Source organism: Dryobates pubescens, chromosome 4 (genome assembly GCF_014839835.1).
Source record: "Dryobates pubescens isolate bDryPub1 chromosome 4, bDryPub1.pri, whole genome shotgun sequence".
Lineage (NCBI taxonomy): Eukaryota > Metazoa > Chordata > Aves > Piciformes > Picidae > Dryobates > Dryobates pubescens.
Genome location: NC_071615.1, coordinates 12576386 through 12592687, shown reverse-complemented (window position 1 = coordinate 12592687; position 16302 = coordinate 12576386).

Here is a 16302-nt window from a genome sequence, read left to right as displayed (position 1 = left end):
TTCACCTTCATTTTCCCCTTAGGTATAATTGCCATACAAGTAACAGCATTTTGTCCCCAGTATTTTTTCTCCACAATTACAAAACTAGTTTAAAAACTATAAAGATATTCACAGTTCATACTTATGTACCCTGAACAACCTTAGTTTGGATTTATTTTTTTCTCTACTTTTACTTATATACTTATAGAAGTACTTACATACTTATATACTTATACTTTTTCTCTACTTATATATATAATATTATAACTGGGTAGATTATCCCTCATAATATTTGCTAGATGTAAGAATCATGAAATACAATGAAATTTCTTTATTGTAGTGATATATAAAAATCACAGATAAAGTGTTTTAATGTTACCTATGTTAAGTCTTATGATACATTTCTAAGGAATGTGGTCTTGCTCACACTGAGATGTGATGATTTATATAATGTGATAATTTTACAAATTATCTGCTTTGTTATTAGCAGAAGCAGCAGCATCTGGTGATGCAACAGGGAATATTTCAACAGGGATGTATATAAGATAATGTTACATATATGTGAATATCTGCACCATTGTGACCAGTGTAGATTTATGGCATAGTAGTGGCAATGTAAATCTAGTTTTGCAATTTTAGTTCAAGAGTTTGTGTTTCCTAAGTGGGAAAAAAAAAAAAGGTGGTAAACATTATATTCCAAATGCTACTAGAGATGAGGGTTTCATGAAAAGAGCTAATCTTGTGATGCTACTATGTCTTGTTTATCTGAACTGTGGATAGGTAACATAAGTTATTTGAATGTGTAATTCAATGAGTACTTCCTTATCCTTCTGATTCTAAAAAGAATGGTTATAAAATTTAGAGATTTGAATTGGAGCTGTAGAAAAATACATGTTTCTCTCACTCACAAACCAGGTATTATATCAAGTTGTTACTTTCAAATAGCTTGCACAATATCTCATCAAGAAAAATGAGTAGGATTGAGGCAGCATTATGAAGAACATGATTTTTAGGCACCAGGAAAACAGGAACTAATTTGCACCTCAGCCTGTTACTCTCATCAGTCCACATTTGTGACATGCTTTTGTCTCCAAAGCATGTTTACTTTTGTGAGTAAACAAGACTGAGTCATTGTTTTTAAGGCTGCATTCCAAACCCAGTGTTTGCAGTGTAAGTGAAGAGGATAACTTTGTATGAAGTATAGACCAATAGCCTTGATGTAGCAGTATTATGTGGGTAAAACAAGTAACAGACAAAACTGACTGTTCCTAAATTTCACTCATAAAATCTTGTAACTATATGAGTTAATATGAAATATCAGTTCTTATGCAGACTTTTTTCTCCAGTACAAGAGTGGTTTAGCATGGAAATGTACTAATATGGAAAAATAGTAACATAACCTTTTCATATTAATTTGAAAATGGTGGAAGTGGTACTAATATTGTTTGACATGATAGACATTTCTAAGTAGAATGCTTGTAGCCTAATTTTGAAACAGGAGATTGCTGCTAATGTAGGATCACACTAACGTATTACCTTTGTAATAATTTACTTAAGACTTCAATAACTGAAGGCCTCTGCAGTTTCTTCACTGAAAGAGTATTCTGATTTTCTTCTTGAATCAGATTCATACTGCTGTAACTTCTTGCCTTTTAAAGAGAATGATGCAAGCTTTCCTCATATATGGAGTTTTCCATTCTTCTGTGGTTTTTTATAGAGTATATGCAGCAAAGACAGCAATTGCAGCATTTTGACACCATTTTACAGTACTCTGTTAGTGTACTTCCTGAATCAGCAGGTAGATTCAAGGGAATTTGAGGGGTAAAAAGACTTAGAACTTTGGGCTGTCCAGACATGGACGGCAACCGAGCAGAGGAAATCAGGACTCAAATTTCAGATTCAAGCTTCTGAAATTTGCACCATAAATTCATCCCTTGCCTAGTGATGTGTGGCTATTCAAGGAAGTGAGGAAATTGACTTCTTACTTTAGATAACTATTTGCTAAAAAGTTTCAGAATGTTTCTGAACCAAGGAAAAGGCTTGTCCCTGCTTCTCTAAAACGGCATTGTAAGTAAATAAAATGGCTGTCTGCCTAGTTGAAATATTCCAGTGAGGTAGAGGCTGTTTAACTGCTTGCAGGAAGGAAAAACCAAGTGTCTGCCTGAAAATATGATGCATAGAGGCTCTACAGTACAATGCTACTATTTTCTTAGAATGTTTTTGTTTTGAACAGTTGAAAGTGAGAAATAATGCTACTGCCTATCAGTGTTGCATTACTCCAAAGGAAATAGTTCAAGGATTGTGATACTTTCTTTTCTCTTTATTTCATTAATTTCTGCCTTTTGCATTCTAGTTCAAAGGTATCATATTTCCTGGAAACATATGAAGAAAACCAACCTTCTCTCTAGTAAAAATTATCTGGAACATTTTTTGAGCACTTAGAAGCTTGAGCGGGTTTCCTGGGATTTACCATGCAATACAAAACTCAGAAATGGAATCCGTACATCTTTTCTACTCTTTACTTCCAGTATCTGTGTCTGAAAAATTAGATACATACCAAATTATCACACCTCTCATATTTCTGTCCTAATAAAATAGTATTATGAATCTGTTCTAGATCTGTTCTACTTTTAATGACATCTTAAATGCAATTTGAAAAGGAGAGGAAACCATTGGCTTGCATACTTCAGAGCCTGTAGGAAACCTCTAATTATGAAGCAGCAATAATATTTTCACAGTTAAGACTGAAGCTGGCTTTTTATTTTAGATCTGAATAGTAAATTGTCTTTACTGAGCTCCAAGAGTTCCTTGAATCACTTTTTAACTTTGCATACTGCATTTTATCCTGCTGTGTATGTTTTCAGGGGCTTTGTAGGCTAGTCAGATTAAATGTTTTATAAATATAACACTCAAAAATCTCATCTGATTGCTGAACATTTTCTTAGATCCTTGAAATCATGAGACTTGAAAAAAGAGTTCTCCTAACAAAAGTAGAGGTACACCTTTCTTCCAGAGGGTTATGTTTTCCACTTGATTATTTGCATTTTGTTTTGTGTCAAGTCCTTTTGTACTCATGCAGCCAAAAAACAGAGAGCTAGGCTTTTTTGTTATGAGGTAAAATGTCTGACTTTATGTAGTTTCACAGATGGAATGGTGCTAGTTTCAAAGTCAATGTGCTACTAAAATTAAAAAGGAACAGCATGGAAAACGTTTTATCTGTACACTAAGATTCTCATTGAAATGCCTGTATTTGGTATAAAAAAAAAGGCGACTGAATGCTTAAGGTGTTTAAGAAATGAACTCAAGCTGTACTACTTTTTCAAACTGTTCTGTGACAGATTAACCAAATTTTCTTTGAATTTTGAAAAGTTTTCTTCTTAGGGGGAATTTAGTAGCCAGTATTTAGTAACCTTAGATCTCTCTAGACTTCCTGCTGAAGTTTGTCAGCACTTCTGAGTCTCAGTTCTTGTGGGGGACTATGTCCCCCAGACTGGACGACTGAGGACGAGAAACTGCAAGGAGAGTTGAAATGGGAACCACCTGCAGTGGCTTGATAAGCAACTCCTGCAGATGAGATAAGAGTCACCTGTGCTACCTTAATAAGTATTGTCAGCCAGTAAGAAGAAAGAGAGGTTAACCAATCCTCTGGAACCACACCCAGGGGAGGGCTATGAGTGTAAGCTGCATGAAGGCACTCGTCGGTCTTGTGGGCTTGCTGCCACGGGCAGGAGCTCTTGACCTGGGCGCTCCCTACCCCCCTTCTTGAATTCCAACCTTGTCGCTGTGGGTGCTGTGCTGAACCCTACAGCGACAAGTTCTTGCTTTGCACAAACATTGTAGACAAGAATTTGGAGTTGAATTCTGGGTTCTACCATGAGATGTGCATGTGCAACTCCTGTGGATCTTAAAAGAATCAGTTAATTGCAGTAATTTACTGCTGAGCTGTGTGGTGTGTATAATCAAAATATATAGACTGACAAGAAAATCTACAGTCAAGCATATTCATTTTAGCAAATGAATGGTACAGTTTCAGTACCATTAATAGCTCCTTATGGGTAAGTATTATTTCTTCTGCTATGCCTTCTTTGATGCATTCTTAATATACCAAATCTGCCTTCCTGTCTTTGTGCTCTAATTAACCACTCTCTATTTTCCAAAGTTTTTTCGCAGAACTTCTCAAGCCCCTCAACTCTGTTAAAAAAAATTACTTTTGAGAACAACTACTGGAAGGGGCTTCTCTCAGAATACGATACATGTGGGGCGAGAGAGGAAGGATGGTACTTACCTGGGGTGGCATGGCTAGGAAAGTAAGAAGTTATAGATTCATTGGTGGATTGTCTGACATCCTATACAGATGAATCAGAAATATCTCCAGTGATGCTTGAACTAATTCTCTTCCTGGAATTCACTGTACCCCTTTCTTTTCAAGGCTGCAATAGGTTACAGTGTGCCCCTTCTCTTCTGTCAGCATGTGTGTGTAATCCTGGTTCTTACTTTTCCAGAGAGTCCCCAGTACTGCCACTTAGGGATGGAGAGCTGCAGATGAAAATTCTATCCTGAGTTTGTTTACATCCTCTTCTTCAAGCAATGTTGCCTCTCAAATCTGATTTGTTCTCTGCAGTCACATCCCATTTATTAGCTTCTTTTGCTGCCCCAGACCTCTTGCCTTGCTTCCTTCAACTTCCTAGACTCCGTTTTATTTTGAAGACAGTGGGTGCAAGATGTTTACATGGGTTTTAGTAGTGGTGTTATAAACCACCCAAAGCTATGAAATACCAAGATCTAAGCTCTGGAATGAGGACCTTCTGTTCAGGAAATCTTGCTGTATGTTACCCATGCTTTCACTGTTTAGTCATCCACAACAGGTTACTGTCTGATACAGACCTTAGCTTTCATCTGGATTGACTGCTTGTACATTCCTCAGTGCCACTGGTTACAGACCTCAGATTTATACTGACTAGAAGGCTTTTTACATACTATGTCTGTGTACAAACCTGATGACTGTCAGTAAAAAACATCACAAAACTAGAATTTATCTTTGAACCTAACCTTTATCTATCACCTTACAGATGATTCTCTAGTCTGTCAGCGTATAGACTAATGCATGCTAAAAAACTGTATCCCCCAAAGCAGATAATTTAAAACATTCCTATTTTTTCCCTTTGGCTTGTCCAAAATTCAGTTTTTCTGCCTCATTGAGTCAGTTCTGTTTATTGCACTCCATCACCTCACAGACATTTGAGGCAATTATTTTCTTTTTCTTGTGTTTTCTGACAATGATGGGAATACCTTATTAGCCTCCCAAATTCTAAGTATAACTGGCGTTCTAACAATTTTGCCCTAGTTGTTAAGGAACTGAAAAGAAAATTACTTCATTTGGTTATTTTCTCTTGCCTTTTATTGGGTTCTGACAAAATATTTATGGGATTATTATCCATCAGGCCATTCTGTACCAAGGATTTTTTCTCATCATCAATGAGCAGTTTTTCCTTTATAGCACTGCAGTCACAGAGCTTAAAAATGAAGATTGAACTCCTCAGTTGTTCCTAAATATGTGTATTGCTTCTGTTGCAATATGTTCAGTTAAGTGACTGAAAAAATAAAGTTGGAAACTTATTTTCTTTAGATGTGGCTCTTAACAGAACACTTTTATCAATATTCAGAGAAGTATATCTAGGTCGTGCCTGCAGTTTTGTGTTGCCAGCTATTTGTGGCCATTCTTTAAAGCTGTTACAACTCATTAACCTTTTACATCTTTACTCTTTAATAATTTACAATGTTCTTGAGGAACAAAAAGCTGAAATATAGATTATTTTGAAGACTTTTGTTAAGAGTACACAGCTTCTTTCAGTAGCTTTGATTGTTGTAGCTTTGTTTTAATTTTATTTAAAATAAACTCTTACTACTTACTCTTGGATAAAGTTATGCAGATTCAGTCATCACTGTAGGATTGCTAACACTTTGAATATGGAAATGCATCGGGGCAGGGCTTCTGATTTTGAAATATTTTAAAGTTTTGGAAAATACATCTTGATCCAACTTTTTAGCCTTTGAAGCATTACTACTACATGACCCCATTTGCAAATGTTCATAATCCTATAAAACAGATATATAATGACATTCTTAAAAACCCTTGAACACTGATTAATGTACTTTAGAATCCAAAGAATCATACTCATATTCATGCACAATAGACCAAAAGTCTTTATATTAGAACATCTACCTGTAAAGTCTTGTAGGCTTCTTAATTCTTTCTGCCCTAAGTCTGATGTCTGATTCTTCTTGCAACCAGATCTCCCATTCAGTTTACTGGGGAATTCAGGATTACACTTTCAATGCCTTATTTAAGATATGTATGTTCTGGAAAAGGAATAGTTAAATGGGTAACTGGGAAACAGCAAATTTGGCTGTGTTTGAACTGAACTTTATCCTGTTTTTTAACTAGAATGACCTGCTTCAGAGTTAACAGTCATGTTTTTCAATCTAAAATAGGAAATACTAAATTATTCCTCATGTCATATTTTGTTAACATGTGAGTTTTAATGGTACACAACAAAGTCGTGAGCAGACATCAGGTTATGGATGATTAAATGTGCCAGGCTACTGCTGAAGCCCATGTGTAGTTACATGTCTTCTGAGCACCATATGCAACTCTGAGTTGCTGTATAGTATTATTTGTAGCAGTTGTAATATTTAGCAACTCTTTTGTTTTTTTGATTTGTCTTGTAACAGTGCTTTAATATTTCATAAGTATTTATCCTAACTAACATAATTTTTAATCCCCTCCTATGGGGGAATGAAGTAATTGTAGCCCTGATGAACAAATTATCTTTCCAGCAGTAGTTTCTTGGCACTCTCTTGAAAAGCCTAAGACTACTTCCAGCTATAAACTACGCAATGTAGTTTGTTTTATGATGGAGGAAAACGTTTTTCTTATCTATAGAGTACTATTTTAGTGTGGCTAATCTTGGCAGTAACTGAAGGTTGCAAAGTCATACAAAAGTTCTTTAGATAAAGATGCAAAGTAGATTAATAGTAGCAGCCCAGTTTGTCCTGAATAGCTGTCCATATCACAGAAAAACCTGTTGTGATTGGCACTAATTTGCAACCTTGTTGGCAGATTTGGGAATATGATCCAAAGACTGTTTGGATAAAGAGGATGAACTGTTGCATCCACCTACATTCACAAGTAGCTGTTTCTTGTCAGAATTGACAGCTATTGGTGCAGTGTAAAGCCTTTCCATTTGGTTCTTTTTCTTCATCCTTTCTGTAGATTCTGGTTTTCAGCATTTCAGAGTAATACTAATACTTCTCAGAAAACCAAAAATCACTTCAAGACTTAATAAAAAGAAATCAAGTTGATACTGTTCCTGAAATTTCATGCAATAAAATTGTTAGCAGAAGAGATGAGGTATTTTTCTTGTCAGTTATATCTGGAGAGTTACTATTTTGACTTCTACTGGAGGAGAGAAATGCCATAATGTTTCTCAATATGGAAGGTGAATTCAGGGGGTTGAAGTGGTGATGAATTGTTGCAACAGGGACATGGAGTATGTTTTGTAGAGAGATAATCAAGATGCCATTCTGCCCCTTCAGTCTTGGCATGTTAGCTAAAAATACAGTGTTTAGATGATTTTTGGGAGATTTTTTTCTACTGTGTTCTTTTGCCTGCATGTGTTAATTCAGACAGCCTCTGATTGGCATAGTCCAAAATGGTATTTTTAATAAGAAGCTGGTTTTGGTTATTGTGTTGACATTCATCATACAGATCTGGTATATCTGAAGATCAGCAGAAGCTTGTGTGCACAATTCCTTACTTATTTGCTTAGGATTTCTGGTTCTCATGCTGAAGATTAATTTAAAACTAATTAAAAAAGATGAAAATACTTAAAATAATTTATCCTTTTAATTACATTAGAAGACTAGAGGGAATGTTTGTGGTCATTTGCAACCACTGATGCATTTCAATTGTAAGTTAATGGGAAATATGCTCCCAGAGTCATCTGCGGATGGTCCCATGAGTCATGTTACTCGCTGCTTTTTCAGAAGAGGTCAGTGAACATGGGCTGGAATAATCTGATAGAGAAGTGTTACATTAGATTGCAGCTTAAGAAAAAGATATTCTTAAAAGATATTCTTAACCAAACAGAAAGTATTGTTCCAAACATAAAAATATATTGTGAGGTCTTTGCAATGAGTTTCATGATAAAGACCAAGGAATGGTTTTTTTGATAGATATCAGTTTGAAGACTTCTGTTGAGAGAAATGTTGAATACACTTTTCCTAAGTAAAATGCATAGCCAAAAATATAAAAAAAGAAAGCTTACTTAATAGCATGATGTAAAAGTTTATGTGAAAAATACTGTGCAGTTTAATGATTTATGGTTTTAATTTCCAATTTCATTAACCCCTATTTTGTAATTTTTATTAGTATTAAATTTGTAGTTAGTCTTTGGGTCTTCTCTTTGAGACTTGTTCATATTAAATACAGAATTTCATAACATTCAAATTGTTATTGAAAATTCCCTTTCTGTTGTCCATTGAGAACATGATGGTGGTGACCTGGTCACTATATCTGTTGAAGAGTGAATGCAAAGAAAGCATAAAACCTGGTGAACAGTTGTCAGTAAAGTGGTTGATGGAGGAAATAATGAGTATGTATTGACAGACTCAATATTTGTTCAAGCATAGCAAGTTTTTTTTAATGTTTGTTTTCTCTTAGTTCCCAAAAAATTATTGCTTACTGACCAAACAGTAGATGGATAAATGTTATTACACAAGAGAATAAATAATTGCCATTGTAAAAAAGAGGCCCTCATTGTTCAGAAATTTTCAAATTATTTGTATTTTTTTGTCACTCTCAAAGTCTGAGTTTGCATTTCTGATATCCTCTTAAAATTTATATTTACCTTTTATAGTAAATGGTGCCATAATTCTCTAAGAAGTTGCTGGAGAGAAGCACGAAGAATAATTATAAACTTGTGTTTGCTATGGACTTCAAAGCTCTCTCTGTCTGCAACACTAATCTTATCACAGAAGGGTGGAGGAAGTAGGAACATGCAGACTATGCTTCACAACAGTAGTAGAATCAACATCTGTGGAGTGCATATGGTGGCCTGTTTATTTCTGATGTACAGCTCTTTCTGAAGCTGTCAGTGGAATGAGACTGCAACAAAGGAATAAGGATCAGTCCCACAGTTGTCTCCAGAGTCCAGGAAGACATTTTTTGTTCATCTGAGGTAAAAGTCATTATAGCTTGGTTTACTTCAATGGCATTAGATTATGGAAACATTACAGATTAGAGTTCTATGTTGCTTGGTGCCCTGCACTTTTGTGTCACCTAAATTGGACTGCAAATACTTCCTGCTGAGAAGTACCACTAGGCTGAAAATCAAATATTTTTAGTACTAGTCTATGGTGTATTCATGTGAGGAAACTTCTGTATGATGTTCATCCTTTTATGGGACAAATATAAAGGACAGAAGGAAAGTTAGGCAGCTGATTCTACACCATTTGGTACACACATGAATTGTTGAAGTATGGACCCGTTTGTGAAAATGTTATGGGAAATTAAAATGCAATAGAAGAATATAAATAAAACCTCTACCCAAGTTGTTCCCACTCTTGGTGAAGCTATTTGAATTACACATTAAAGAAGATGTCTGCAATAGACATCTTATAGATATAAATGTCTACAGCTAAATTGTTAATAAAGGTAGAAAGCTGTAGGATTTGAACTGAGCTGCGACATTACAGAAGGAGCCCTATCTTCCACAGGGTGGAGCTGTGTGATTTCTTATTCTAGAGGCAATTCAGTCTATTAGTAAATGATTCTTTGATTACTGTACAAGGACAAGAGAATCATAGTGATCTATCATTGCTTTCTTACTCAAATGCGAAGGAACTGCTGCGATTTGATTCTAGATGGTCCTGTGGGTGCTAAAAGCTTTGAGTTTAATGCGAAGGTCTCTGAATCTAGAAGAAAAGCTATATTTAAAAAAAGAACAATAATGTTACCTTTCTCTATGAAGATTTGCCTAGTGTGAGCTGAGCTGTCCTATCAGCCTTTCTTTATTTACTCACTTTGACTGCAATGCAGATTTCTTTGGAATGATTTCTTATAATTTATGCTATGTAACATCTGGACAAAGGGAGGGGCACAGTTGCTTAAATGATAATTCAAACAAATATTTTCAGTAACATTGATGGACCTCCTGTTCTGGAGTGTTCATTAGGTCTGATCAGATGTAAGTAAAGTACTTCATCAATGGAACAGAATGTTGTCTTTGAAAGCAATGACTGGAAAAGATCAAGGATTCATAAAGTAATAGAATGCGAGGTCCTGGTGTGATGCCTTTGCATGAAAAGGTAATGTAATTCTTTTCCTGAATAAGAAGACAAATTAAATAGGAGTGAGCAGGGGATACTTGTTTTTCCTCCTTATGTGGTTGAAGAGACTGGAATGAAACCCAGCATATTCAAAACTTTCTGAGCATCAGCAGAACTGAACAGAAGCAAAGAACAAGCAACATTAGGATTCTCTCAGCTGTAGGGAAAGGATCATCCAAAGACCTGGAAAGATGAATCTGAAAGGATTAAAGTTCCTGATGCATGAATAAGCTGAGATCTGTCCCTAACCACCTAGGTGCCAGCTCTGTACTTACCAACAGAACTAGTGCAGACTCAAAAGGGTGTGATTGCACATAGCGTCCTAGATTGAGTGGTGATTGTAGGAAGAGATACACAAGCACCATGGGATACTAGCCTGTTTGGTTAACGCTGGAGAATATAAACAGCAACTTGTTTGCAACATTTTGAAACCACAGTAATAAGCCTGACTTCTCTGATCTTTACTTGAATTTTATTGTTTTGGATTATAATGGGTTAATGATTACACTTACTTTGCAAATTTAAAGAAATTAATCTTACTACAGTGTATATGCTGAAGGCTGATTTCAAATGAGGTCATGTACAATCAAACTACCACTGCCTTCTTCATCTGCTTTTCATTGCTAAAACTTAACTTCTCCACTGATTCCAAAATACACTGCCAGCCACCTCTTCTGTTTCCTAACTTGTGGCTGGATGAGAAACAGAAGACCTGTGATTGCTTCCAAATTACACACAAGTGAATTGTGTGGCTGATATATACACGATGATCGACTTGCGAGTATGTCAAGCGTAAAAGATAATTACTGAGCTTACACAGCAATATTTTCTTCACAGGGAAGACTCATGTCAGTCTTTATCTCCTACTCAACTGTCAGTTCTCATGGAAACTTGTCGGAACTTCATATCTTTGAGACCATGTCCTTTTGTCAAAAAATTAGCCAATTCATTCAAAAGTTGAGGGAGGCGATGAGAACTGGCAGGCTGGCAGTGCATCTGTGAAATTTATCTCCTTATGAAATTAGCATGCAAAGCAAAGTTTTCTAATCTTCAAATTAGGCAATCAGAATGCAGTAACCTGCATTTAACTGAAACTTAGAGATATTCACATGACTAAACTGATGTGCACAGTTCAGTGTTGCTAGTCATAGTGTTGAGAATTGTAATTGTTTTGGGTTTGTGTGCACAGGTGTATATATATAAAGCTTATATATAAACTACATTCACCACTGGAGAACCTGAGGATAAAAACTAGATCTTCTTGCAGGCTTTCAGTTTGTTTTGGAAAACCCCACTCCTAATTCCAGCAGTGTTGATTGTCCACCTCTATTTTCCTGTGTCAAGCAAAGGCAGAGAGCTGCAGGAAATAGCTGTTAGCAGTTGGCAACTGTGTTTTCACACAATCTTAAGTTCTAACATTTTTTATTATAGTGAACGGATCTGTCTCATTTTTAAAAGAGTTGAAGAAAAATACTGCTTTTAGGAACATTACATGGACAATGGAGATCATGTAGTTACTGACTTTGCAGTCTGTGGATAAAACCTCTGTTACAGAGTTAGGTGTTAGGGTTGTATTTTCTTTAATTATAATTTCTGAAAGCAGGTAAAGTGATTGACTTATTTTTTTGAAAGAAGGCACAATGTAAGTAATAATAAAACATATGTTCCAAAGGCAAGTATGTTTGTATTGTTGAGGTGTAACTGTCTTTAGTTTGTAAAGCCCTTACATTTGAAGACATGATCCTATGGTCTTGTGGTAGCAAATGGATTTTGTCTAGGCACAGTAGTCCATCTAGAAACAGGTTTTAACTTGTACAGTGTCTGTTGAGAAAGATAGGAGTATGCATATTCTATCATTAAATCATATATATCAAAGGATGGAAACTAATATGATTCTTCCCCTCCTTCCAAGAGCAGGAAAAGTAGGAACCTGCTTGGTTCAGACATAGTTGAAAGATTTTCAGAAATTAATAATTCACATTAGTACTTGGAATTGAATTGCATCCCATGAGGAGAAGCAAGAAAAGAGGCATTACTAGTCAAGCTCTACTTTTATATACAACATTTTAAGTAAAACACAAAAGCTGTAAAGCGTGTGAAATTCATAATATGAAAAGGAGGCATGTAATAACAGGGAGAGGTGTCTGAAGTCACTTCAGAAACAAATGAAGGTGCTTAGATAGGGTTGGGTGATAGGTTGACTTGATAATCTTGGAGGTCTCTTCCAACCTGGCTGATACTGTGTTTACTGTGATTTATTTACAGATAAGTAAGTACAGTCAAGTCAATAGTAGTGATAATAAAGTGTGGCAGGTGGTTTTCTGAGATGGATGGAAATATGCGTGTTCTTAATGCTTGTAATTATTTCCCCAATAAACAGACACCAAAATAGATACATTATGCCTTGTACTATGGCACCTAAATGTCATAGTATCCATGGGCTCAGCTGAAACTTAATTTGCATTTTTGATATAGTGAAATCAAAGTTTATATGTAGGAAATATCAATATGATATATGGCTAAGAAAAATACACAGGTAGGTGTTTTGCAGGTATCTTGGCATTATCAGGCCTGTAGTTAAAAGACAATGAAGTTCTCGAAGATGGTGTGTTAGAATGTAACAGTTTATTTAACTGGAATTAAGTAGTTTGCTTATTTTCTTGTAAATGAAATAGAAAGTTCATTTCATTTTGGGACTCAGATGTGGAAATCTCGTATGTTTTGGAGTCAGACTGTATGTGTATGTGCATATGTATATGCTTATTGCAGTCTCCCTGGACTATTTCAACTTGCTCACACATTGACTATTCTAAAATACTATAGAAAGTAAGAGGCATTCTTATTCTGAATGTAGATAATCTGTAATAACTCCATATCCAAGCCAAGATGAAAATATTCCTAATCAATTTAAGACAAGCTTGATACATTGTGGAGCAACTTTTATGTGCATCCAAGCTCTATCTGCAGTAAAAATACAATTGAGTAATACCTGCTGTGATCTTTTGGGGCTCCCCAGGGATGTCTGTGATCATCGTGCAATACACCCTTTGTATGAAGACAGAGGTGTCTCCAAATCTCAGTCCAAGACTAGCATTACTTTAGAGTAAATGCTGTGACACAAATGAAGTCAGTGATTTTATAACTCACTTCCTCCAGAGTTTTTAGGTAGCTTTTGCCCAAGGTATGCATTTGCTACTTTATTCAATGCATTTTTTTAATTTGGAAAAGCAATATACTTACTTTACAACATCCTGCCTAGTGCACACTGAGATTGGATAACTATTCTTAACACCAATGGTAATGAGATTGGGTTAAATACTGGAGGGAGAAGGACGAATCGAGAAAATAAAATGGCACAATTTTAGTTGTTTCAAGTATGCAAGAGGTCCTAATTTTTCTGTTGTCCTTCAGCATGAGGAATTCTTTGTGAGGACTAATTTTTCACTTATATTGATCCAACAGGAATGGTGAAATTTGCAGGCTAAAAGATGAAGAGACTTCTTAGAATCTCTTTTCTATTTTTTCTTGTGTGTTTACCACTGTGATATCAAAGTACCTTTTCTGCTGGTTGAGGCTTAGGAGATACCTCTGTCCTACAACACATTCTTCCATTTTCTAGAATTTACTCTTCTTTCACACTTTAGAAGCACCAGGTATTTCACAAAATCTATCTTATTCTACAAAGCACAGAAGTGAAATGAGCAGGTATTTGATCCTGATGTGCCCCCAAAATGATCTGTAAATACAATGAAGCCATAATGTAACGTGTCAGCTCCGAGTGGAATGTCCCAGCTGAATACCAGGGCTCTGTCTCTGGGAAACAGCGTGGTGGTGTGTTAGTATTGCAGGCTCGTGAATGTTTTAGTTTGAGTAAATGCAAAAATCCTGAAAAACTTTTTATATATATGCTTGGCTGGAAGAATCTGCAGCAGGGTTGGTTAGCATTCTGCGATGATGCATAGATGTGCTTTCTCAACTATATTATTCTCTTATACAGTGGATGTGGCTATGTTCTCCTTTCGTTGAAATGAAATGTCTGTTGTTTAGAGTACTAGAACTTAGACAATTTGAAAAGTATATTTGTCATCAAGAGAATATATGACTTTTTTTGAGGGGCTATTCCTGCTCAGCAGTACCTGTCTGCCTGTTCACTCAATATTAATTAATTGGATCTTTATCTTCTCTCCTTCCTTTCTGTATTTTCTCTTCCCCTTTGTAGAAAGGCAAAAGCTCATCCTCTGAGATCTCCCTGCATAGTGAAAAATTATAACCATGTGGTATAGAAAAGTGGGTGAATCTGAGGAAAATGGATGATAATAAGTCCTATATTCAGGTACATTTCTACCAAATGAAAGATACAGGTTTAGAAAAGTAAAGGACAAAACAATACATGTACCAGCTGTCTCCTGTAGACAATTCATCTATATATTTTCACAAACTCTTCTCTGACTTTATAGGGGTGCTCTCCTTCTTTTTCAACTATGGCAATGACGTGGGAAACACCTCACAAGATATTTCTGAAAAGAAATAGTATTTCAACCCAGAGACAGAAAACAGGACATGCATGAAGTCCTGGTATTCTGGGTATATTTTGGTAAGAACTTACATGGAGATCAATATTTTAAATAATAAATACTTAGAAATGACTTATATTGAATAGAATTGGTAGGTGATCTGCTTTTCCAAAGTGCTGAGTGACCCAGTACTGCTTAAGGCTTGGTCCAGTACTAAGCATGTGCTTAATACTGCATGATTTTGAGTATTTTTTTTAAAGTTTACAATAATGCCTGATACTCAAATGTTTATCTGAACCATGAGCTATGTTTGAAATACTTGGCATGAACCTCTCACCCCATCAGGTCTGAGACTTTGAGAACCTTTTGAAGCTAGAACTTCTTATCATCACAGTCACATGGAAAAATTTGAAAAAAACAAGTATTTTTTTCTGGATCTCAATGTTTACAAAGATTAGAGAGTATTTAATACTTTTATGGTAGAATCTGCAAAAAGAGTACATAGTAAGTAGCTGATAAGAAATGCTTTTAGAGATCACAAACAGCTAAGGCTGTACAAAATAAGAAAGTTGTCCTAGACATCAGTATATTTCCTGGTTAATACTAGTGAAATTTGTCATGTTATCCAAACTGACCTGCATAACTTCTGTAGTCAGGTATTGTGTGTGGACCCACATGCCAGTGTTTGCTAGCAGACATCTTTTCTTGATTGCTCCAACTGTATATCTCTATCTCTCCACCTCCAGAATGCTTGGGTAAGAGGACAAAAAGCCCAGCATTAAGCAAGCAGTAGAAAAGACAAAAGTTAAGAGTGAGCTGGAAGAAGGAGGATGAAATACCAAGTAGGAGATGGAATAGCAACTGGGAAATGTTACAAGCGAGTTTGCAGCATCTAGTGATAGATGGATTATCAGGAATGTCTTTTGGCAAAAGACTGCATAATATTTATATGAAGAAGAAAATGAACTCTTTCCATGTGTGCTGGCAATAGGACTAGAAATCTGTCAGGAAAGGTTTAGGTAGATTTATCTGTTAGCTATGCCTGATCCCATGCAGAACTAGCTGACAGACTTCTGTAGAGTTAATTAAAGAGAAAAGAGCAACGCTTGAGAATTAATACTTGTATGATAAGTGGAAACTGCATAAAAGGATAAGGATTTTCTTCTGCATGATGCATTTTGTTTCTTATACTTTTTCTGAAATCAGTGTGAGTTTCTTTGGATAGATTGTTTCAGAGGTTGAATGGCTCACGTATGTGAAGGAAGCATAAGTATCTATAACAATAATTAAAACCACGGGAACTATGTAAAGACTGGTTGAAAAATAGGTGCTTTTGCAGCTGAATGTATTTTTGAATGTTTTCAACTGATGTAAGGAGGAAGGTGCCATCCATATTTATGCTTCATTAAATAAGCATAAG